This window comes from Pleuronectes platessa, chromosome 4, assembly GCF_947347685.1.
Source record: "Pleuronectes platessa chromosome 4, fPlePla1.1, whole genome shotgun sequence".
NCBI lineage: Eukaryota > Metazoa > Chordata > Actinopteri > Pleuronectiformes > Pleuronectidae > Pleuronectes > Pleuronectes platessa.
The window spans coordinates 19,656,339-19,683,408 of record NC_070629.1 but is presented as its reverse complement, the minus strand read 5'-3'; the positions used below and the strand labels follow the sequence as shown (position 1 = coordinate 19,683,408).

The window sequence follows — 27,070 nt, the reverse complement described above, 5'->3', positions numbered from 1 at the left end:
TCTATGAATTATTCCCTGAGATTAAAATGAAAATGTTGAAAAACAAACCAATCTCAAACATTTAAAGAAAGTGGGATCTGATCCAGGTCCACACCATAACAGGAAGAGTTCTTTCCTGACCTATAGCGCATCCTTTCACAAGGTTTCGTGGTAATCCATCAGTTCGATTTAACATAATCCGGTTAACTAACAGAGACATAAACAGAGACATAAATATAACCTGTTTGGCCGAGGTCAAATAAAAAGAGGGTGCCGATCTACGATCTTTACTTTGCGTGAGTCTAGTTTTATTGAGGTCTGAATCAATGCTGTGTTTTTGTCACGAACAGAGTCTACACGGGTTTCGCATTAGAATACCTGGACACTGGGCATCAGGCATAGTGCCCAGGCAGGACATACAGGTTTTAATATATTTTCTGGTATGTTTGTGTGTGAGAGAGAGAAGAGAGAGCAGCTAACAGAAGTGCCTCAGAGCAGTAATGTGTTAGTGCAGGGTAAAAGGCCAGCCTTGCTGAGTGATTGCCACATTACCCATAAGTATGAATAAATCTTCTGTTCAGACATTTGGCTATTTACAGACTCACATGAATTTGATCATGTGTTTTCTTTTTAATGGTTTTCTAGGATTTGCTGAAACCTCTATGGCACCACTGTTTTATAGGATAGCTGGTGGAGGGTGGGTGGTACGTCGGCTCATAGATGGGCCTGAGATCAGAATGTGCTTCATGACACATTTCGGTTTGGACAGTTATTGATTGTAAATGCAGCGGCTCAGAACTGGAGTGCATGTGAAAGTGTTTATTTTGCCGAGTTTTCTTTCCACCATATACAAAATTTATTTCAGCAGGAAAATTAGATTAATCTCCACCCAAACATGAGCAGAGAGTCTGTGTAGCTCTGGAGCTGAAGAATTCTGTAGAGCGGGTGTGGTGCTCCTGCCCAGGAAACATAAATCACCACAAATACCAGAACCACTGAAAATAGGTGGATTCTAGACAATTTACAGAGTTTTACCTGTGGACATTGACTGTGTGTGATTGGTATTTGTGTCAAATAAATTTGTTGGCTTCGATTCCTTTATTTGCGAGTAAAAGAAAATTCTGGTACCAATATATTGTCTCATCTATATCAAAAACATACAAACTTAATTCCTGAGACAATCTATGCCATCCTGGCTCTGAGGCTGTCCTGGAGACAGTGGTGTGTGTATAATCATAAGTTTCTTACATGTTGCTCTGGTGGTTCTGCAGCTTTCAATTATATGTGGAATCATTTTATTGAACAGTTAAATCTAAACATTGTTTTACGTCTCTTACCTAATTCATGCTTGAACCTTCTCTTGACTTCTGCCTTGCTGAGATTGGTCTTTTCAGATCTGCGTCCAATTTAATACGACTGGTTGGATCTTCCCTTCGTTGTTATCTGTACAGCTCCCGGGTGCGACCTTGGTTGCTCTGGTTACTTCTGATGATAATGGGTCACATCTTAAATCATAGGAGAATCGTGGACTCTGGTATCTTCATTCTGACCTTGTCTCGTGTTCAGACTCTTACTGAGAACGAGCGGCCTACTGAACAACACAAAGAATACCAATGTGATCTAAAACTCCTTAAAGAAGTCATGTTATCTGAGTTTCAATGAGTAAAATGAAAAATTACTGCTTGTCTTATAGCACATACTCAATTCAAATATATGTGTATCTATGAGTGTTGCTGTGTGTCTGGATGTGTTTGTGTAACCATGAACACACTTGTTTGTCTTGCGGATTTGTGTGACTGCCAAAGAGAACGAGCTGACGATACACTGTTTTCAAAATCCATCACTCTCACATCTGTGCTCTCCAAACACTCCATGTTCCACATAGATAAGAATAAGTGTGTTACAACAAAACACATGCAAATAAAGGACGCGTGCTCGTGAGAGAAACATGTTTCTGTGTCTGGCTCCTTATTCGTGTGTCTACACCTCCGGCTGCTTCTTTTCTCCAGTCATCCTACCTGTCACTGTTTTCATTGGCTATTGTGAGGCAGAGAGTAAAATGACAGTTTGCAGGAACTCGGTGAAAGAAGGGATTTAGGCAGTAATCCGCCTCACTGATCCTCTGTGGAAACAACCAACTGTCTGGCACACCGCCTGGCTCTCTCCTCGACACGCCTGCCTTTGATACGTGATGGCCGGACTGTAAACTGACACTCTCAGTGACATTTTCTACTTCCTATACACATCAGATCAGATCTGACGTAGATGGAAGCCTTTTCTTTCAGTTGGTAAAGCGACTGGTCATTGGCTGTCAGGCGACTTGAGGTGTGGGGGACAGAAGTAATGCCCACTGCAACCATCATGTTCTTATCTCTCCAAGCCAGTGACAGCCAGTGGTTGAGGGAATTATGTTTTTGGGTTGTGCCTCTGTCCCATTCTTGTTAACTTGATATTACTGGAATGCCTTCAACAAATTTCTTCAAATTTCTTCAAAATTGATAAGATTTTGGTGTTCAAAGATCAAGATCACTGTGACCTTTTTTATAAACAAAAAAATTGTCTGGTGAATGATATGTGTCTGGAATACCCCAAACCTATCAAGACCTCACTTGGACTCGGTGGTGAATTAATTCAAATTTTTTGGGGTCAAAGTTCAAGTTCACTGCGACCTTTCAAAACACGTCTTTGGTCTTTTGAACGCAACATCTCAGGAAGTTTTTCAATGAATTTCTTCAAATTTGGTACAAATATTCACTTTGACTCAAAGATGAAGTGATTTGATTTTGGTCGTCAAAAGTAAATAGCCAAGGTGACAGTGACTTCATGTTTGTGAACATGATACTTCTGCAACACCTAAAGGGAATGTCATTGCTGGCACAAACACTCACTTAGACTCATGGACTATCTGATCAGGTTGGAGTGGTCAACGGCAAACAGCATTGGCCTCACCTTTAGCCTCTTCAACATGAAAGCTCAAGTTTGTATTTTGGCAATTTCTTCAAATTTTGACCACTTGTCACTTGGTCTCAAAGATGAACTGATTAGATTTCAGTGTTCAAAGTCAAAGGTTATTGTGACCTCACATAAATAAATAAAAGAATAAGTATTTAAACCGAACCTGCACAAGTTGGCGGAAGCATATAACTGAAGGGCAGTAATTGTGGTTCATATTTACTTAAAAAAATATGAGGTTTTCTCCTCAATCTCCTCAAGGTATGTCAATTGCTATAACTGTTAGAATATACTTGTTATGCATGTGTTAGTTTGCCCCGACAAAGTTGAGGTTAGGTCAGATAGGATTATTTTGTTTGTGAACATTTGGCATTTAAACAAAGACTGATCCGCACTCATCCATGAGACTGGAGCCTATCAGTTTCTGTGGCCGAACATCTGCAAACATCAGCTACAGTTTTTATCATCTTCAAACTGATTGTAACTTGTCCCCTAAGTTGATAATGAGAGTTAGTTCAGGTCAGCCTGTTTCTAATCCTCTCTGTCTGTCTGTAGAGCAGTCGCCAAATACACAAGCTTGAGTAATTCATCCTATTCTGTGTATCTTCCCTTCCTCTTGAATGCAAGCCCAGGCCTGGTGTATATATTTATCTGCAACAACTATGACTCTCATTCATTAACCTCTGTCTAAACAACCTGTTTCATTTTTCTAAAAGTGTGATATTTTTAAAGGCATGTCTCAGTGTACATTACATTATAAAATGGATAAGGCTTGTGTCCTGTCATGACCATTGAAGCACGGAAAGCTTTGGTCCTGAGGGCTGTGTTTCACTGGAGCTGTGTGTGAGCTAAAAGACGCATTATCCAGCAATTACCAAATTGCATGTCATTTTCTTTGTCAGGAGCTGAATGGCTCCATTATTTGAGTAAATGCAATAATTTAAATTTATTTTTCCACTGGTTGTGGTTTGAGAGATGTATAAAAGTTTGTAGAGCTTTGATTTATGGACAATCTGACCTGTTTAACACCCAATATGAATTGACCTCTTTGTCTATTGGTGGCGCTGACTATGGGGGATAATACGTGTAGAAAGACCACAGACAGACACACACACACACACACACACACACACACACACACACACACACATACACATACACATACACATACACACACTAACACATGCATAAGGCAGGAGTGGTTTATAGGGTGGCAATAAAAAGAAACGCTGTGTGAAATGAATCCAGTGTGAGTTACAGTGTTTTGGAGGCTGTGTTTTCATAGAGATGAAGAAATGGACCTGCCCAGAGTGTCATGTTTATACAGAGAATTTTTATTGGAGTTTAATTTTCCAACTCTACAGGTGGGGATCTGTACAACCTGACCCTCCAATGACAAGATCTAATTAAATGTGCAATCCTCGGCATACAATCCTTGTGTTTGCAGCCTAACACACACAAGTTTCATTTTCAGTATAATCTTTTGAAGGACTTGTTGCATCAAATAAATAAAAAAAACATGTCTTATTTTTTCAGAAACCTGAAGCATTTGATGCTCTTGGGTACCACAGTCACTTTTTCTTTTAGTAATTTAAAAAATATTACAAATGTACGAGGTAATAAAGGAAAGAAGCCTCCCTTCAGGGGAACAGCTGGTTCATGTTTGTACAGATTTATTTATTTAACCACCGTAAGTCGATGCCACTCTCTTTTACAGAAAACATATTCTGATTATCTGTGTTTACTTAACCTGTTTTTTTGTGTTTGGCTTTTTGTATGTGTCCCCGCAGGTATTGTAGAGTTGTGTGACCAGGCCCATCGGTGGAAGTTAAACTCCATCAACAACTCAGACTTACAGGTAAGAGCAGTCAGTCAATATATCAAAAATCAAAGATGCTGATTGGAAGCATAATATATATATATATGTATATATTGCACAGACTATAAACTATTCTCATCAAAGTTGCAAGATAGTTCAGAGTGTCTTGTCAATCAAATAGCAAATATATTTCCTACCATGTCACTTAAGTACCTTATTTTTTGACAATGTTATTTATTTTGAAATGTCATGTCAAGGTTAATCTATATGTTTGAGTACTAATGTGTCAATCCCATTTTCTTTTATTATTTTCTCTTTTTCTATACTCTTCAACCAGCGTTACAAACTGTAATGGCAAAGTAAACTCTGTTGTGTCAACCTGGAGCTAGACTATTGGAGTTGGACCTTTGCACACACATTAATAACATTGGATCATATGGATCATGTAGAATGCAAACTAAAGTAATGGAGGATGATCAGTGATGTCCATTATTGTCGTCGTAAAAACTTAAAGACCCTCATTAGTGAAAAGTCAGCCTCACTAGTGTCTCTTCAGATACATGATTTTGGAGCCGTCCAAACTAAAATAGATCCAAAGTGCAGCTTTATCCCGGAAGGAGGAGGATGGCAGTGAAGGGAGACCGGCTCACGTTGCTTCTTTCTCTGAAATCCAAACATGCCAAGAGCAACATATAGACAGTGTCACCGTATCCTTCATAAATTACTGTATATTTGACTTGTCCTAAAATATCCTGAGCTGTAAAGACAGTGTATGACTATGGACGGAATTTAGTACCTCTGAGCGTGTGGCTCTGCACAAACACAAGAGATTCTCCTAAAAAGAATATTCACAATCTGTTTACTTCTTTATAAAAATCTGGCAATAGGACTACTGAGTTGAGAGCATGGCTTGCTTGCAAATATAAATGTTTCCTGGGGGGCAGCAATCTGTAACCTAAGCCTGCTCCAGCTCAAGTGATTTAACCTCCGAGAGGAAATTTATTAGTATCTGGGAGCATTTTATAGCCAGCTGGCTAGACAACTACAACAACTAAAGAGGTATGTGACATATAAAAGCACCGTGAGCTCAACCAGGGCTATTCAGCATTCAAGCTAATCTGTGATGCATAATGATGTGCTTTGTAAGCAACCTCCTACAGTCTGTCCTCTCAAAGCACAGACATGTATAAATACACCAATACTTTACAAAACCAAATATCCAGTCCCACGGGCCGATTTACTAATCTGTTGTTAGCCATTAGCATTTTTGTAACCGCAGTACAAGGAACTGTCCCAGTCTCATTTCACTCATGAAGTGGGGCCACAGGACAGAGTAGAAGTGAGCGTGACTTTTCGGAGTTCCTCAGGGAAGCTGTTCACGGCCCAGCTGACATCTGCACACGCACGTTCACCACCGGTGCACGTGTGTTTCTCAGAGGACACTGGGCCATTCAGTCCGGGGAGGCAGGTGCTGTTAGATGCACATTTACATATGGATGTTTCTAATGAGGACCACACGGCAGCCAGCAGTTTGGAATATATTGAGCAGATGGTTCTTGGTTAGCAGAAGGTGAGGTTCTCAGAAGGATTGTTTGAAACTGATAGTTCCTCAAATGAAAGGAAGTTCTCTGTTTGCAACATGCACCAAAACGGAAAACTTTTAATTTACGTTAAAATGCAGAAATTATGTACCTATATGTTGACATTAAACATAAAAAAGTTTATTTTCATGAGTTCAGGTTCTAAGTATTTATGTTTTCTTTTTATTTATTGTTATTTATAATACTTACATTTTTTATACAAGTTTGATAATTGCATTTTAGGAATTATTTAATTAGTGTGTGTATGTGGGTGTGTATAAACATTGGTTTATTCATTTGAATCATTCCCTGTAGGGATTTAGATATCCACTAAGAATAGATCACATCTTTTTTTGTTTCTATAGTATAACTTGTTGTTCAACAACAGGCCTCTGCTGTTCGTTTTGGCCGCAGCTATTTAATTTCCTCTATTTTAACTTTCAGTTTTAAATCGGAAAACTAACAAAGTTATAATCATCGATCATCTATTTCTCATTTTCAGAGGGAGCTCCATTCTGCCTAGTGTAAATCCTCAAATTCTGTATAATGTAGTATAGAATTATCTAGTGATCTAATCATTTCCATTAAACTTGTTTTAGTTTGTATATGAACTGCTCTTAATGGGGGCGACCGACCCTCAGCAGAGGCACCAGTGTGTGGTGTGTGTGTTAAACAGCAGCCTTGAACTTTTGAGTGGGAGACGAATGTTTCAGCAGGGCCATTACTGCTGTAACATGAGAGGGTGTTTTCAAGTACACGCATACACCCCGGCAAACCAACAAACACACACACACACACACAAACACACACACACACACACACACACACACACACACACACACACACACACACACACACACACACACACACAGACAGAAGGAAATGCACATGTGAACCCATGTGCACACACAGGTGTGGTGGCAACAGCATCTTTCAACATGATGGGTCTCTACCCTGAGGTACACCCCGCCGAGTGGAGAGGCTGTGCATGAGAGTGTGTGAAGAGGGAAGTATTGACGAGGTCATGAACTCTTGAATAAAAAAGAAGCTTCCGAGTGCTTTTCCATTACGTCTCACTCCGAGGACTTCTGTTGTGCATTTGTTGTAGATACAGACCAGATTGTTAATGCATATTCTCTTCAGTGGTTGAATGTTCTTGTTGCTATTATTTCTCATAAGAGACGTCATGTAATAGGTGGGTTGCCATTGGAGGCTTTGGCTTTGTCATGACAGACGTTTCCAGTGGTTGAAGCAGATTAGCATTTTTGAGGCTAATCAGCTTCAAGTAACATTACCCGCTGAGGCCGAAAGGTTTCCTGTGCAAGATGATTAGGAAATAAAAGTATATGACATGGCAGTTTATGATATTCCCATTGAAAACAGGATAGTGGATCCACAGTAATGCCTGGGGGTGTTGGTTGTTTGTCCCCAAGGGGGCACCATACGTGCAGTTTTCTTCCACCTGTCACATCAACATCAATACCCACACTTTTTTTCTTATCTCCTATACATACATCTTCAAGTCATCATTATTAGAGCCAGAGAAGATGTGTCGATGTCAAGCTCGTTCTGAGTTTCAAGCTGAAAATACGTTATGATGTTTGACTCAGCAGCTCAAGCCAAGGTTTCATCCGACAGATCTCAAGTGCTGCTCCCTCGTCACTGTGTGTGAGAGCCGCCGTGATGATGGTTTTCCTGTGAGCGCAGCTCCCATGCTCGTCCTCTTCCTCCTCTTCCTCGCATCGTCTCTCTCTTCTCCTTATCCTCTTCTCTCTGTCCCATGCACACAAACAGCTGTCCTCGTGCCTCAGCAGCCTTCTAGCATTCAGAAAGTACTTAGTGGTCTAAAAGAGGGGGCAGTTGGCTTTGTCATGAGTCCTGTTTGGGCTAGAACATGCGCCTAAATAAACTGCTGCAACGGGACACCACTGTTTACCGGCGGCGAGAGGAGCGTATTCAAAGTGGAGCGGTGTTGTCTCTGCGGTCGCTCGGCTGTGATGAGCCAAATCTGAAACAGAGCCCTGGCGTGTGTGTGTGTGTGTCCTGCCTCGATGAAAGTAAGGGGGTCAACAATGTCAAGTGGCGTTTTCACAGGAACATTAATGAGATTTCGAGTTGCTCTTTGGAACTTGCTCGTGAGAGATAGTTATTCATCCTCGGCACTGTAAACAACTTGTGATCGTCTTATATAAAGCTGACATGAGAACAACTGCTGGCAAACTGCCTCTGCTGCCACAAGATGTCGGTGCAGGAGAGATCTGTGGGCTTGTGTGCAAAATATATCACTGATAGCTTTTCATCAAATAGTTTTTTCTTTGTTTAGTGGAGGAAAAATACATTTTAGTCCGATTTCTGCGGATGGTTATAGGTTAAAATGATTGTATTGTATTTATTAGTTCTACCATGGAGGTTATGGTATAACCCCACGTCAATTTGTTGGTTGTTATGTAGGTTTGTTTGTTCATGGGGCAGATCTAGGGTTTTTATCTCTTTTTTTTTAGCATTGTGAGATAAGATTGATTGTCAACATATTCATTGATATCTCAGAAAATTATTTATTTCATCAGACATGTATAGGGGACCGATAGTTGGGTGTGTATGAAATTTTGTGTAAATCCAAATAAAAAATCCAGATCTAGTGAATTTTAATGTGGTTCCATAAGGAGCCTGTTGGTCATGGGCGGAGGTATGTGCTCTCTAGTGCCAGTCAACTTGACTATTTGTCATATTCTGTGAATCTACCTGTAATGTAGTTTAAGGGGAATCTATTTTAGTTTTTGTTTTTTAAGATCTTATTTCTTAAATGGCCCCAAATTAGCTTTGCTCTAATAACGTTGTTGAAATGACAAATTGACCACCTCAATATTAACAGCAGCTGATTTTTAAATAGATCTCAAAATATACTCTCATTAAACTGATTTCAGGGTCAGTGCAGCAACATATTGGTCACTGTTTAAGAACCAGTTTTGCAGTTGCAAATAGTAATAGTCCTGAAAATGTGTAACAAAAATAATCTGACTGACAAGTCTTGCGTGCACATTCCTCCCCATCTTCTACATGCACATACGCACATACGTGTGCACATGCCCCCAGTCAGAAAAACACACCCACAGACACACACACACACACACATTGACCTTGATGGTGTTAGTGGTGTTGACGTTTGTTTGGACGGTGCTTCAATTCCTCAGACTGCTGCAAGGTCACATGGCTTGACATCAAAGAAAAGAATTTCTTCCTGGGCGACACTGAGAGCTCCGGTGTTTATTCTAAAAGTCTCACCGTCTGTCTGTCTGTGGCGATGGCTGTCTTACTGTCTGTCTGTCTGTCTGTCTGTCTGTCTGTCTGTCTGTCTGTCTGTCTGTCTGCCTGCCTGCCTATCTCTCAGTCTTTCTGTGTCCCCACCTGCATTCCCTCCTTGATCTTTGCACAATATCTGCACCACCCTTGCACGATGAGAAGTGCTCGCTGTGCTCTCACTGTAGCGAAAGACTCATTGTGGGCTATTTATCTTTTGCCATGCACATTATGTCGTCAGCCGACTGCCTGTTAATGTGGAGGGACTTGGATTTGGCCCCCTCTCCTGTGCTTTTCACTCCAAGGCCATTTAGCGTAGATTGGCGATCGCTCCTTTTCTCTCCATTTTAAACAAATGCTTGTTTTCGTAAGCAGCGCTCCTTTAAACCACAGCCAGCTGAGGCTGCCGAGAAACACGTCCTCGCTCTTTGTGGCTCGAAGGCTTCTCCACCTGTCTTATAACTCACTGTGTGCGTCTTCACAGTCGCACAAAAAGTCTGGTGAGGATGAAGTGATTTGTTCTTTAGTTCCAGGCTGCAGATCAACTTGTTTAAAAAAACTCACAAGGGGTGATGAGAAGCAGAACAATGGAGCATGTGAGTTACAGTAACAGAGCTGGGGTCGTGCACTTTATAGTCAAAAAGACGTTTGATGACATTCAGGCTTCAGCAGTACGGATAAAATCTGTGTTTTGTGAGGAGCTGTGTTGTTCTCTCCTGACAAACCAACTCAAAACCCATAATGTGAGCGCAACATTTTAATAGTCAGATTGTCTTGTCAGAGCTTGGGAGCACCAAGCTGTGTCTTCACTGCGGAGTAATTTATGTGCATGGTTAGCTGTGAGCTCTCCCCCCGGGGATGTGTTTTGTTTTGATGTCCTCCACTGCAGCCAGTTGAATGGCCACATGGAGAGCCGGGGGGGGGGGGGGGGGGAGGGGACCTTTGGACATGTTAAAGGACACCTGTGGGGCTTTAGGGGGCCTCTGCGTGATGGACGTGGTTCCGCTTCAGGTGGCAGTAATTTTTTTAAGCCAATGGAGAGGGGGTGGCGGGGGTCGTGTTCTGTGCACTTTGGGCGGGGGGGGGAGCTCTGTGTGTCTGTGTGTGTGTGTGTGTGTGCGTGTGTGTGTTTCATGAAATGTGCTTCTGTCTGTGTCACAATTTTGAAAACAGAGTTTGAGTTTGGTAAGGGTTACATTTAAGTGTTGCTGCATCTGTGATTCATTAACATCAGTTTCCTCAGAAATAACTAAAGTAACTTCTCCTTTTCTTACCCAGAGCTAATATTTAAATACAATAACTATCTGAAGATGTGATCGTCCTGCGTGTCCTGCCTAATATATGTTTATCTCTAATCATACAATGGTCTTCTGTCAGACAAATGTTGCATTGTTGAAGGCTGCAGAGATGGAGCTGAATGTTTGCACACATTCGTATGTGTATTTGTGTCTAAGCTGCACTTTACGGGTTCAGAGCCTCATCTGTTCTCTGACCTGGACCAGGTAGCTGCAGCGAGCGTAGATGAGGAGACGGCAGTTTGTTATTAAATGTCACAGGCCGATCTTCTAGAATATCCAATAAGATTTTAACAACTAGCAATAAAACACACACACACACACACACACACACACACACACACACACACACACACACACACACACAAATACACACACACACACACACACACACAAATACACACACACACACACACACACACACACAAACAGACCTACACACAAACTGCTAAATGAAAGAATGGATAAACGGGGTAAAACAAATCTTTAAAAATATACATTTTCAAAAAAAACAACACACCACATATTTCCTCTCCGTAGCATATATCCCTCTCTTTCAAATGCATATAAATAGAACAGGTTGAGTTTTATTCTGCTTTAAGTAGTCGTAAAACAATGAACACTAAGTTTGTCGACAAGCACTGTGCAGGGACATGTCCGTGCTAGTGTCCATTCATGTAACACAATACACACACTAATCACCATCAAAAATCAGCCAACTTGACCCAAAATCTATTAATACACTCTTTGCCGAACATTTAAAGCTTGTCACAGGGGAACCAATACTCAGAGCAACTAGAATGTTAGTAAAAGAGTTGGTTAGAGACATGAGAATATGATTGTTTTGTGGTACTTCAGTATATTAAATGCTGTAATTTAGTGGTTCAGCAGCAACATTCTTAACTTTAACATTCTGTAACTGAAGGGCACACTTCATTAGTACAAATCAGTACAGATGCATTCATTTATCCTCTGTTTACACACACACACACACACACACACACACACACACACACACACACACACACACACACACACACACACACACAAACAGATACGTATCAAGGGTCCTTTTGTGCTCTTCAGGGAGTAATCACTAGATTGAGTTACAGTAAAAGACTTGTGCTGTTGTTGATACCTTTAACAAATTTAACAGGATGTTCTCCTCGCCTACCCTTGACCTCGATCACCTCCAGCCACATTTAAAGGTCCAGTGTGTAGGATTTATTGGCATCTAGTGGTGAGGTTGCATATCACCACAGACCAGACTCGCCCTGCTGCTCCGGGCATTTGTGGAAACCTACGATGACCTTCTGGTAATATAAAGGAGAAAGACCCTTTGTGCATGCGATCTGGGTTATACTGTATAAACAAGGCGATGCAGCATGGCGGACTTGGTGGTGGAAACCTCCTCATGTAGATGTGGATGAAGGTAACAGAAAATGGGGACTTCAGGTGATTAAACACTAAGGAAAACATAATATCAATGTTCAATATTTGCCGATTAATCCTCCTAAATCCAAACACACTGGACACTAAAGCAAATATTACAGTTATCCATGACAAGATTTGTTCATTCAAAATGATTCATAATTCTATTTAAAAAATGTGTTAATGTTAAATACTCATAATTATTGCACAGACGTGTGGTGACTCACAGTGATCAGCTCAGCGATTTTGACTCTGACACACACACACACACACACACACACACAGATACACCCCCCTATTTCATTTTTACTGCATAAGTTGCTGAGTAAATGTTTTAGGCAAGAGCTTTATTGAGGCTGCAGCTTCATGTAAAGCCCTCAGATCATGAAATATGATGATGACATGTGCACAGACAGAAACATGAACACGTTTGTAGGAGGAAAACGATGCAGTAAAAAGAAGCCCAGCAGAGTATTGTGTGGCAGTGATGCAAAGAGAGAGGCGGTACGTGTTCACTGCGAGCATATGCAGCATTAACATCATGTGGAGTCAATGAGAGGATGTGATTTAATAGAGGAATGTAGAGGAATGTCCTGAAAGTTCTCGGAAAAACTGAAGAACAGTGCTGTCCAATACTCGAACGGATGCATGCACACACACACACACAAACACACACACACACACACACATGCACACGCAATTTGAATAAATATTTTTTGTTGCAATATTTTTGCACAGGCTTGTGCTTCCAGTCAGATGGAAATTGAATTAAGTTTTTCTTAACACAGCTGGTTGTGTGCGTACGTGTTCACTCACCTGTGTATAGACACACATTCACTGACAGAGAGGGATCATTTCTTGATTTACCGTAATGACCCACAACATCTCCGCCGACAGCACAGCGGCATGAACCTTGATGTTTTTTCTAATGAATCATATTTTTTGCTGTGTTTTTTTTTTTTTAAAGTGTAGACAGACTGAAACACAAGTTCACAAAGTGATTCCCATTTTAACAATGGCCCCCTTTATCGCATGCTGTGTGAATCTACAGCGGCACATCTCAGACTGTGTTACTCATAAGCACATGACTTAAAAAGCCATCTCTCTGCCATTTGTTAAACAGATGTGCAATTGATGTCAGATGCTTTACTGCAGTCATTTGTTTTCTCAGTTGGATCCATCGCAAACCGGAGTTTGATTCAATCAAATTATGAACTCTTAGAATATACCAATATTAGTATTATTAGTAGTGGATACACATGGAGGCTTAAAACTGCTGCTGCCATGAGTCCACAGGGAACCTGTTCACCCATTTAGAATAAATCAATAGAATACAATTTCACAGTCGCACAAAAAGTCTGGTGAGGATGAAGTAATTTGTTCTTTAGTTCCAGGCTGCAGATCAGCTTGTTTAAAAAAACCTCACAAGGGGTGATGAGAAGCAGAACAATGGAGCATGTGAGTTACAGTAACAGAGCTGGGGTCGTGCACTTTGAAGGGAACCTTTTCACTCATTTAGAATAAATCAATTGAATACAACTTTATAATTTTGAATTTTCTTTTTTTATCCTATTTACTAATTAATTAAGACTTGGGACATCAATTCACACACACATTTGCACAGACGGTGTTCTGATATATACTCACAATGACCACACAGCCAGTTTGCAGTTTCGACTTAGAACAAATGTGCAAACACACACGCACACACACACACACACACAGCCACACACACATATATATAGGCATGCTTCTACGTGTCAGAGCCGTTAGCTTGCAGTGCAGAGGTCATCCCGCGGGGTCAGAGTATCATTCTTATGTTTCAGCTTTAGAAGAGATCCTCTGTTACACACTGAATGGACTCTGTGAATAGTGTCTTCCGATAGATGGAGAGGGAGATGGTTGCACTCATCAAAGAGGGAGAAAGAGAAGAAGAGAAACACGAAGAAGAGAAACACGAAGAAAAAACAAAAAGTCTGTATAGAGAGGAAATGAGCTTTCATGTTTTCAGATAGCAGGAAGATAAGGATCTTAATGATGTTGTTAGGGTAACTGTGTTTGTGTGTGTGTGTGTGTGTGTGTGTGAGATGTCCACTAGTATTTGGCCACACACATGCACACATGTATATATGCAGTGAATGAGTGTGAATACTTGTGTTGGTGCGTTGTGTGTGTGTGAGTCTAAATGAATGCGTGTTTTGTGTGTTCGGTATGTCTGTTTCTGTCAGAACATAAAGGGCCCATGGTGGTCATATGAGAACCTGCACTGAACTCAAGGATCCCCGAATAGTGGACGCTCTATATTTGGGAGCTGGACCGAGGCTGCTGACCCTAACACTGACCCCACACCTGCCCTGTGTGTGTGTGTGGGTCTGAGTGTGGGTCTGTGTGTGTATCTGTAAGGCTACTTTTGAAGACTAATTGATTTAATTTGCAACAGCTTTTCCTATTGGAAATAAATGCTGTGTCAAAGCTATTTGTTTTATTTCGGTCTGTGAATAATACATCAGGGTCTCTAAGAAAATCTATGCAATTCTATGTCATGTCCCCAGAAGTGACCTGTGACAATGTGTGTATCCTTCTTCTTTTCTTTCATGTCCCCTAAAGCTTCATGCTTCGGTGTGTTAGTGCTTCTGAGAGAGCACCTGTGTCCTCAATATCCCTTACTGTCATTTAACGATACTTTCAATTTTAATACATCTCATAGTATGTAGTATATTCTTTGGACTGGGCTTATAAACATTTTAGTATACTTACACATATTTACACTAAAAATTATTGAAAGCAAATCTTCCAAACATAAATTAAAAGTGGTATTTGTTATTATCAGTAGTTTTTTTAATTGAGCCTGTTATTGAGCATAAAATCTCAAATTGATAAACAAACCTACACCAGCTTCAGGGATCCTTTCAGGCGGAGCTCATTCATTCTTTAACCTAAACCTAAATAGACTAATGAAGTTATGTTTAATCCAATTATGTTAGCTGTGAGGAGTTATTGAATTAAAAGCTTAATTCATTTACAATGTGAGATTTTTACATGGCAGTTTCAGTTATATCCTGTTGTTTATTTATATCATTCATTAATTCACCATATTGAAGATGCCTCTATTTTGTAGGGTCTGCAATTGGGCTCTTACTTTTTTTGCGGTTTTTCTTTTAAAGTTAAAAATAAAGTTTGACTGTCTGTAGCCTTTGACTCTGCGCCTGCGTGAGCAATTACTATCAGCAAATGCATGACCAGTCTTTATGTTCTTGTTCCGTATTTAGGTCTCAGGGTTCAGGGGTCAGGGGTCAGGGGGGTCGGGAGGCAGTATGAATGACTGCCTGTTATCAGGTGGCAAACAAAAGAATATGTGTGTGTGTGTGTACGTGTGTCTGCTTGTATTTAAGAAACAGACACAGGAAACAGAGATTGACAGAAGGAAAGAGACAGTGTGTGGGGGGGGGGGGGGGGGGGGGGTTGTGAGATGTGGAAATGTAAACAAACAGGAGACAGAAACAGACTGGAACCTCACAGACAAACTTTTTTTCCCCCCCATCCATTTTTCAACATACTGAATTTCCTTCATTCTGTCGAGGTTTTCACATTTTCTTCTCTCACTCCTGAGAAGCTTTTAGAGTTACTATCTTCATATTGACTGATTTAACAACCCGTATATAATAAATAACAACATGCAAAAGCTGTCAAGAAAATGGTTTATGATGGATATTTTTATTAAAAGTGTAAAAATCTTTTGACATTGAACGAAATAAGCACGGCGTAAGAATTTATAGATGGAAATTCTAGTCTAGTTTGACCTTTTTTAAAAAACTAATTGAATCTTCCTAATGAATCAGTATAAATACGATTGTGTGGATTAAATGACTTATGCTTCTGATCATTTTTGTCCTTTCATGGAGAAACGGGAGTGCGTAAACCAAACACGAGATAATGAAACAAAAGAAGTGTTAAAAAACGTAAATTCAGACTTTTCTCTCGGCTCCACCCGGTTCAGTTTTTGACCTTCTCAGTTTCTCCGCCCAGATTCAAAGTCCTGGGTCCTCCTTTGTGTTTTTCCCTCTTTATTCCCTTTCTTCCTCTCTCCATTTTTTCCCTATCTCCCATCCCCTTCAGCCCCCCTCTTGCCATCGGTTGTTCTCCCTCATTTCAGTCTCCCCCTTTCTTCTCCCTGCTAATTGCCACCTCGTTGGAGCATCCCGGGAGCTGGGAGCTCATTAATTGGTGAAGAGGAGACAGGTGGCGCCACTATGTTGTGATGCTTCTTGTTAGTTGTGTGTGTCAGCTTATTGTGTTCGTGTTGTGTTTGTGAATGCACGTTTGTTTTCACGGGCTTGTTTTGTGTGTATTTATATTTCTATAAGCTTGTGTGTGCGTGCGTGCATGTATGATTCCTGTATTGCATGGGACCGTGTGTGGGTGTGTGTCCGTGTATTAATGAGTGTGTGCGGTGCCCCTGCTTGTTAGAGGCGCGGAGCCCCTTCTCACTGTAATCTCTTTGTTTATGCAGTGCGAAAAGGGCCTGGCGGGGGCATGAACTCCCCACGCTCTTATCCCACTGCGCCACTCACCCCTAGTAGACCCTCATGCGGCCCCCCCGCCACCAGTCCGACACCCTGCTTTGCTCCCATCACCTCCCCCATCCAATTCAGCTCCTGCCCAACACTGTCCTCCCTCTGTGTGCCCGTTGTCCCTCCTTCCTGTCTGACTTTGTTAACATCAGAAACTTAAGCTGTACATTCTGTGAGAGGTCAGTAAAGATGCACCAAACGATTCTGGGGCACAGCCTGTCCCTGTGTGACTGCTGAACTCTGAAATGTACTGTGAAAATAACTCGTGATTACTTCCAGGAAAAGTTTTTTATACATTATAATCACTGTGCAGCAATTTTTCAATGATTTGTTACTTTACTTTCATTATGGAGCCCAGATGCATCAAAATGCCTTTTAAACAACTTCAAATGCTCTAAAAATTCCAATGAGAAACATGCTGACCATCTAGTTCTCAACATGCTAATTGCTGTGTGGCTTAGCAATTAGCATGTTGACAACTAAGCCCCTAAGCTAGCATCTGTCTTGCAGGACACTTTCACACCTGCCTTGTTTGGTCCAGACCTTCAGATTCTTCTGTTTAATCCTAACCAAAATAGCTCACTATGTTTGAAAGGCACCTCCGACCTTTGTCCAGACCAATGGAACCAAAACTTAGTCTGACCAAAACAGGTCTGTTGGTCCACATCAAGACAAAAGCCATGGTTTGGAGCATGGAAAATGTGTTTTGATAGTTTGGACTTTTGCTCAAGTCTCAGGAAGTTGCGAGAAAAAGAAGCAACTCAAAGAATTGCTCGCAGCCTTTTCCTCAGACGATGTAATGTTTGAATGACCAGCACGTTAAATTTGTTGTTGGTAATGCCATTATGAAATTACAGTGGCAACGGAGGGAACCAGCTCATTCATTTTCTCCATTCAAACGGAAAGACAAGGTTTTTCCTGTGGCCTCTATTCCAAAAAGCTAGCTAACACAATAGCCAAATTGACAACACGCCGACCTCAGACGCACGTCGGACTTAACAACCAATCACTGTCAAGTATAGGTAGAAGTAGCCTACATAGGGGATGACAACAGGATGTAGTACGCATATTATACAAACTTATTCAGTACCCTGCTAAAATACAATGTGAAACTGAAAAACATTATTGAAAAATTAATAAAGACCTGAAGCTTGGTCCAGACTTTCAGAACTGGTCACTCCCTGGTTAAACTCCTTGTAAAACATTGCAGGGATTAGTATTTGTAACTGAATAACTGGATTTAAAATGACAAACAATAATCAGATTACTGTAACACCTTCGTTAGTAAAGCATCTGTGTAAAACACTAGTTAATAATATACATTTCTTCTCCTATCGTCAAAGTGCTTGCTAGTGGTCACTGGTGTGCTTCATGCTAAGAGATCAGTGCCAAAAGAAATTATTTTTAAATTCAAGAAATTGGAATTTTTTATGCAATTTAACTAAGTAAGAATAACACAATTAAAAAGACAATTGAATGACTGTTTGAAATGAAGAGGTTCCAACTGAATTTAGTTTTTTTTATTATGATTCATTATTCTAAGGTGAATCTACTGTAGCTCTCTCCTGCCTGCTCCTCTCTCCTCTGCCTCCTCTTTCCTCCGCAGTGACTGATTTAATTAAATCACAGACTTATTCTCTGCTGTGGTTCGGGCCCTCACCTCTAACCTCTCACATAGCCCTCGTTTGAAGTGTTCAGTACGGCTCTCTGTTCAGCCGCTGGCAGTACGGATGTGATTGTTTGGTAAAGTCTGAGAAACAGAACATTAACAAAGCACCGGTGTTTTGCCTAACAGATGGTTTTATCGCCTGGTCAAATGGTGGCCTGTTGGCAGGTCGAGAGGAGCTGGTGTCGTGGGCGATGTTGTGTGAATAAGCTGGTGTGTGAGTGCGTGTTTGTGCGTCTGGGCCGGTGTGGGTCCGTGTGTTCAAGCAGGTGTGGGGGTCACAGGCGGTTTGTAGGTCAACCTCCTGCCCCCGGTGTCACCTCGCACTGTTTGGCCCTAAACAGCCACTGTAACAATTCTCCTCTCCTCTCTTCTCCTCTCTTTTCTTCTCCTCTCTTTTCTTCTCTTTTCTTCTCTTCTCTTCTCTTCTCCTCTCTTTTCTTCTCTTCTCTTCTCGTCTCTTCTCTTCTCTTCTCTTCTCTTCTCAAAGCTGAATTAATTAAGATTAGCATTCAGTATATTTTTTTAAGATACTTACATTTATTTCCTAATAATGGTTCTTCATGTTTTCAATATCCTCTAGTTGGTTCTTCACAAAAAATGTTGATCATTCCGAATTTAGGTTTTTATTTTCAAAGCCGTAACAATTTCAAGTGATGCTTATACTTTTCCTCAACGCACATGACTGTCAGGAGGCAAGTGTAGGAATTGAAATAAGTATTCCTTTGGTGTGTGCGTGTGATTGTGAACGTGAGTGTGTGTGTGTGAGCGTGAGTGTGTGTTTGTGTGAATAAGACACAGAGAGAGAGAGAGGGGAGAGAGAGAGAGAGAGAGCAGGAGAAAGCGACAGTGAATAGGAGCAGCAATGGTATGAAAGGTTTTATTGGGCCACGCTATTCCTGGCTGTATAGGAACAGTTGTCAATGGCCGTGGAAACATGTGTAGCTCTTTTATTAGCGTAAGCTCCCACTTTTGGTGGTCCTCCCCTCATTGTCAAATCCAAATTAGATTTTCATGGTGAATTGGAAACATCAGAACGCGTATGCATCAGTGGCCTGTAGCGTCGCAGAGAGATCCTTATCAACATCAGCAGCTAAGGAGATTTAGATTATCTGTAACATATGTAAACACTGTTTGATGTGTAGCTGCTGGCGGAGCACCTCAGAGAGGCTTCAGCTCCGACCTGAAGCAGTGACAGATCAACAAAAACAATGCAGGTCTCTTGCAATAATTTCCCCTCATGACAGGCATGTGCCTCTTCAGCTGCTGAACTCCTGTTGAACTGTTTGATGCCATTCTGTTCACAAATCTCCCCTGTCTACTCCTCTTTGTTTTTTTTGGGTAGTTTCATCCATTTCTCAAACCCTGAGTGTTCAGTATAGATTTTTAAATTTACAGTAGGCATGTTATTATTTAGACCTTTAGATAACATAGAGCACCTATGGCCACCTGTAGGGACGCTAATGTCACTAAACTGAATAAAATGCTGAGATGCACCGCTCACTTACGTTACGTCCAGTATCCAATCAGCACTGTTGCATTGAGATGTGCTGCACGACACACAGTCACATCAACACCTCCAGACTAACAGTAAACTCCAGTTAGAGCTGCCGCAGATATTCTGTGTGACAGATGGAGAGACAGGCGGGGGTCAGTCGTCGTGGGGAGGACAAAAACAAATGTTGGTGGGTGGCTGCAGATCGTGATCCTCAGATATTTGGTGAGCTGTTGCAGAAACATGCTTCAGCGAAGTGGGCAGGCAAAAGATCTCACGAAGCAGGTGACATCTCGCTCCTTTTTTTTTTCTGCTCCCACGCAGGAAGTGGCAGCCACACTGCTCTTCTGTGTTCTGTTCGTGTTTCCTTGAAGGGACATTTTTAACATTCCACCCTTTTGGCCAAACATTTCCCTCTTTAACAACCTTAACCTCTGTTCTTCACAGGGGGCCAAATTGATTTGGCTTCTCCTTGACTAAAAGACTGTGTGTGCGCACGTGTGTGTGTGTGTGTGTGTACTCTTTTCAAGAATATGTAAAAAGTATTTCCCAGCATTCAGCAACAAATCCCTTAAACCTGGATGTGACATATGCAACCTCATAACTTATTTATGACACTGCAAATACTTTAATAGTAAATCTGAGCCTTTAATTTGTGGCTGTACTTCACCCTCTGTGTGCCTGAGAGCAAAGTAACACGATATCAGTGGCATAGGACTATAGAAAACATTTGTATTCGCCAGATGGCTCCAGGGAAAACAGCCGTTCCATTTGGTTGTACTGTAAAGCAATTAACAGTAAGTGCAATATTTATGACATCATGATCACAGAGGTGGATTTCTGATTATTCCCACTTTTGTTGTACCTTTCCCAAACCACGCCCACCCCTGTCAGTGGTTTTATGGTGGTCGTAAAGTGATACAGTGAGTGGTTTCACAATGACAATAACAAGCTGTAAAATTCGTTCGCAGTCTATCATTAGGCCTTCATTAAGTTTAAATGGCTCGACACCTATGTGCGTGTGTGTGTGTGTGTGTGTGATCATGTTTCATTGGAAAACTAAAGCTTTAAGACCCCACTGTATGTGTGTGTATACTGTATGTAGCAATAGAGAAGGACAAAAGGACAAAGGAAAAGAAAAGACATTTGTTTTCTTTAACCTGTGTGTTTATGTTAATGCCTCGGCCGAGGCCTTTGAAAGTGTTTACATACATTAGCAGTGCATGAGAGAAACTACAGGGAGCCGAGGAGATTATGTTTCCATCTTGTCTGTCTGTTAGTTAGCAGGATTATGCTAAACTTCTCCATGGATTACCACAAACTTTGGGGGAAGGATGTCAGGGAAGAAATGGTCACTTTTTCTTAACATTGTGAGATGGATCTCTTTTAAAAAAATGTAATAAATCATGGATCCTTATTTTTAAAATCAGACAGGTTTAAGGGACTGATATTTAGGAGTGTGTGCAATTTGGTGCAGATCCTGTCGGGCCTCTGCGGAGGTGAGTGCCATACGGAATTTAAAAATACAGTGATGTGGGTGTGTGAATGGTGGTAGGGTTAGCAACCACAACATGTTTCATATATTTCTGTATTTTAGTCCGAGTGTATGATGCATCATTACACAGATATAAAACAGAGTTCAATAAATTTAAATTAACTCTTTTACTGACACAAATGTATAAGCTAGGCAGGAATTTGGTTATTTACAGACTGGAAGGATCATTTTCTATATATAACCATGTTTTTTCTTTCACTCCACTGTTTTATAATTAATCTTTTGATGCCCGTTTTCACTTTTAAATCATTCCACCTCAATGTTTGTGAGAAATGATTTGCAAGCAGTGGTGGTGAGGGATGTTCTCCAAAGGTGAGAGGTCAATAAAGAACAAATCGGTGCTGGGGTCAGAGGTGAACCTGACAGACGTCTTCTCTGTCACCGATTCATCATCGCTCCTCTCCTCACTCTGTGTCATCCCCTGTTTTCGCTCTTGGGTTACTTGGCTCGGCGGTTGAGTTGTGTGTTTGTGATGGGGGTGCAGCTCAAAGCGTCGGTGGGCCTCGAGGCTGAGGTCGTCTGCAGCTCGGGTTGAAAAGGTTTAACACTCCACACATGCAGCCCTTTGACTCCATATTTCACCATCACGCTCTTTTTCTTCCACACTCCACCCCTCGCACATTCCTCGTGGAACCGTTTTTCATGCACTCCCTGCTTCCCTCCTTACATAAATCTTTTAAACCTACCGCTTCAATTTACCTCGAAGCAATATCTCACTTTTACATTTTTTTTTTATCTATTTGACGATATGTATTTCTAGAATGCTTTCTCTGCTGTGTTTGTCGTCACAACACAACAGAGCAGTCGATGGTACTAATGGATTCTAATTGGAAGAGGAACTCGTCCTGTATCTCTCACCCACATCTACAACCCCACTCCCATACACCCACACGTTCTCTCGTTCCTCCTCTCTTCCCATGCAGGCAGAAGGGATTGTTATGTAAACCAGGCGATGAATGGTACTGAATGGATAGATTTAAAGCAGATTATGTTAAACTGCTTGTTAGTTTAAAGACATGTTGAAGTGAATGGATGGGGATTAGCAGATGTGCTGCTGTGCCACAGAGGTGTTTCTCTAAAACTGGCCTAATCTCCCGTCTTAAATTGGTTCACACATATCAGAAGAAGGATAAATGCTTCTAAAAGGGAACCAGGAAATAAGGTGGTCTTTTAAATTCCATGGCACCGATGGAAACGAGGCATTTAAATAAATATGTCAGAATCTGAAGCCACTAGTGTGCCAAGGGTATAGGTTTAAGGGAAATGAGTCGCTTTGTGGTTTTACAAAGAAGATCACAGTGGTTGCTTGTTGACATATAAAATGTTGACGTTCTGGAGGAACAGCAGCTGCCAACATGAAACCTTTGCCACCACGGCAAGAAGGAAAACCAATAACAGGGTTTTGCTATGTTCATTTTGCAGCGACGGCCTTGGATCTCACATTATTCCGCTTTTTCTTAATAGTACCAATGGATCATTTAACGTCGGACACTTTCAGAAAAGTCAAAGATCAATGCAGCAAAACAGATATTGTCCTCCTAGTCAAAACCGGGCGCCTACATTGCCCACAATGCAACTTGACCACAAATGATTTTGGCAGAAATGTGGGCGCGTTGCTAGTAGAGGTGAATTCAACCTGAAGCAGCTATAGCCACAAATTAGCAGCTTTCAGACAAGCACTGAAATTCGGAGATCCTCTGTAGTTTCTCCACAGGGGCTGTATGTGTGAACACAGATGGCAAATGGCACTTTCTCCATTTGGCCGGCTATAAAGTCCACACGGCTATAACTCAGAAAAACCCTTATTCTCAGCTTCATTACAATGCATTTTCACATAATCTCACAGATTTTTAATGATTGAGGTTCATTTGTGCTCGACAGGTTTGAACATTTTCTCCAACTAAAATAAAAGATTTTTTTTTCCACTTTACTTGAGAACTTAAACTTGTCAATGTTTGCACAAGCATGGTTTTCACTGGTCAACGTCTATTATTCTAATTTCACAGATCAGAAATAATTGTTCATTTCATTGCTGCACTATTATCGACCACATTTAGCCTCCTGCTGAAAGGCAGCTCTTGTGTCTTTCAAGTGTTGACACTGAAAGCTGCTGACGTGTGAATTTGTGGTGTTATGACAGCTTGTCAAAAATGATAAATACAACTAGCGTAAGAAAAACAGGAAAACATTCTCTAAAAGTGCCATCTTCCTCAGATTTTGACTAACCTTATTTTTAACCTAAACTCGAAATGTTTTGCATATTGTTTGTCTCTGGGTTTATTTGATCTCCTTGTGATCCCTTGTATGCATCGCTCTGTCCTCTTCCCATCCTCTTCCCCTCTCCTCTCTCTGGGCACCGCTTCTTGTCCCCAAAAGGTCACAGTCTTCCGTTAATTATCTCACACTTTTCCATCATTCTTCAGGGATCGCTCCTTTCTTTTCTTGTCAGCAACCTTTTCTTTCCTCTTTCTGTTTCAGTTTCACTGCTCATCTTTTGCTCGTGACAGTCTCAGCCATTCATCAAAAGCCCAGCATGGGGGTGACACTGTGAAAGACCAGCGTGTGTGTTTGTGTGTGTGTGTGTGTGTGTGTGTATGTGTGTGTGTGGGGCACCAGCTTAAATTACTTAAAGTCACTGTTTTAAACCGGGTCGTTCTCCTAATCTGCATAGGATATTCTGTCTTCCTGCAAATCACCACATACATTCATTACTCTATCTCTCTCTCAAACACACACTCTCAGACACACACAAACGCACCCACTCACACACACACCGCTTCACAGCAAGTGAGGATTGGGGGCAAATGCTGTCACAGTTTTTAAAAGGCTTCCCGTGGTTAGACATGCTTGAAATGACATTCTAGTTCACTGGAGAGGGGGAGTGGGAAAAGGAGCGGAGGGGAGAGGGGGAGGGCAGGAAGAGTTATACAAAAAAAAAAGCAGGGGATGTTGGAATGATGGCAAAGTGCGATCGAGGAGGTCAGAGAAACAAGTGAAAAGGTGAAAGGAATAGAACTATAGAAAAATATCAAAAAGTTTCTTATTATAGTGCTCATATAAACATACAATAGGTTTCCAATACAGGCAATTCAAAGTATTTAGGTCAGAGCAGAGAGTGCATTCACTTTTTAGAATGTTGTTATGTTGCAGCCCTATGCTGCAATTGTTTAAAATAATTCTTTCTCTCAAATTTTATTAAAAGGAGGAACTGAACTCATATTGTCCTACAGTAACCATTTAGCCAATGAACTCAGTAATTAGCTAAAACACCTTTGTGATTACAGCCTTCAGTCTTCATGGGTAAGACGCAACCATCTATTCACAACTACATTTGGTGATTTTCCGTCGTTCTCTGCATATCTCTTAAGATCTGGTTAGGGGACCATCGGTGGACATACATATTACAGGTCTCTGTGCTATTTGGTACTAGTGGCTGGGCCAGTCGAGGACATTCACACACGTCACCCTGAAGAGTCTCCTGCGTTGTCCAAGCTGGCATTTTAGGGATGGTGTTGGGCAGGTGATCAGTGCCTCCTGGTTTCCTCCAAACACGACGCTCAGGCTACATCACACACTCGCACATTTATATTTTAAAACTGTAGCAATCGTTGTCCATTTATCAAGTTCTCCAGCTGTTCTAGTACACCTGAAAATGCATATCACATGACTCTGTTGTAAAGGAAACAGATTGTCTATTTGTAGTAAACAAGAAAAGGTAATGGCGAATAAATTTCTTGTTGTTACTGCTGCTGAAATTGATTGTCAGCAACATGATCACTGGTAGATCAGGAGGCAAATGTGTGTCATTATTTTATTATAAGTCTCCGCTTCTGAATCCTTTATCTTGTTTTAGATCTTATTTCTACCGACAGCGAAGTCAGGTCTGTTTAGTTCTGTGTATAAAGGCCCATGTGGGGAAGAGGCTTCAGAGATCAGGGGAGGATGGTCGACAGAAGGAGACCAGGGCAGGACTGTTTATTTATGAAGTGATGTTTCCCTTCATCGAGGAGCGAGGGAGCCAGGGCACCTATTGTTTGTCACTAATGAACAACTTGAACGAGTGTGAGAAAGAAAAGAGGTGCACAGAACAGAGGCGGCTACAAACCAGACAGATTAACATGGAAACAAAAACTGTCTGCCCTGTCTACTTAACCTCCAAACTTCTCCAATCAGCTTCATGTGTTGGATAAAATAAAGGCTCATTTTGGGCTCCCTCAGGTTTGTAATGCTATTTTGCTAAAAGCAAAGTGTTCCTTACACACACGTACAGTTTTGTCTACAGGTAAGATGATATAGCTCTGGAAAGGAAATGGTCTATTAGAGAGTCTCAGCCCATTTATTTATTAGTATAAAAGCTCCAGGCCGGGGTGATGTAATCCCTAACAGCTCCTACCTGATTTGATAAGAGCGCACCGCTCTGTGTGGAGCAGGTTTTCAGAGGTTCTCAAGAATGGTTTCTCATTTTTACACTTTTGTGGAGCAATAATCAAGAAGGAGGGCAGACTGGAGTTTCCTGTAGCTGTTGTCAGACCCGACAAAACTGTAACATGTTCATGAAAATATCCGGGGTACTGCATGTGAGAACTCAAATGATCGAGTCAGACAACAGCAGGAATATTTTGGGGGGAAATTCCCATTGAGCGAGAACTGTAAGTATTTAGCCTCCCTGTCATCAGCATGAACAATTAGAATCCACTCTGTGTAAGCACACTTGCTCCTAATTAGTTTGCCACTTAAGGCTGTTGGTGGGGAAGTGCACTCAGGGTCCAGACTGTTGGCAATTAGAGCTTTTGCATAGATTTACTCATCACTTATTGATTTTGGTCCGTTTGGGTTTTGCCACCCAATTATCTACAACATATGCTCCACGGCTCCATTTGATTTAGTAAACAACTCATTCCACTTTCTGCTGCTGAACACGCAGAGTGGGAACAGTTATCTGTAAGCTGTCAGAGGCGCAGAAGCCCGAAGATCCTGCTGCGTGTTTTCTATATCCTCCTCGACGTCCTCCTACTTTTCTCCTAAACCCCATCTTGCTCCTGTCTGCTCCCTGCCCCTGTTTTCTGTCCACCCGTGTCCTCCCTCCCTTTGTGTGTGTGTGTGTGTGTGTGTGTGTGTTGGGTCAGCCCTCCCTACTAGGCAAGTGAAGTAAACTCCCCTTTTCTCTCTCTCTCTCTCTCTCTCTCTCTCTCTCTCTCTCTCTCTCTCTCTCTCTCTCTCTCCCTCAGCTGGGCTGCTACTGTCAGAAGGGTTTGAGGACAATCAACTGCAACTGCTGCTGCTGCTGGTGTGTTTTGTGTGGTGTGGACTTTCTCACGTTGCTGTCGGACACACACACACACACACACACACACATACAGGAGCTTACATGCCCAGTACTCCTACCCCCCCCCACCTCACCCACCCACCCACACACACACATACTCTCTC

At 41.5% G+C, this 27,070-nt stretch overlaps 1 long non-coding RNA gene across 1 annotated transcript in view; it reads left to right on the top strand.

Moving 5' to 3' along the window:
* LOC128439010 (uncharacterized) overlaps nt 1-27,040 on the top strand; it is a 44,789-nt gene extending 17,749 nt beyond the window's left edge. The window contains exons 2-3 of the long non-coding RNA XR_008338404.1: nt 4,722-4,789; nt 26,869-27,040. This is a non-coding gene — a long non-coding RNA (uncharacterized LOC128439010). The remainder of the gene's footprint in view (nt 1-4,721; nt 4,790-26,868) is intronic.
* Nucleotides 27,041-27,070: the final 30 nt, after the last annotated feature.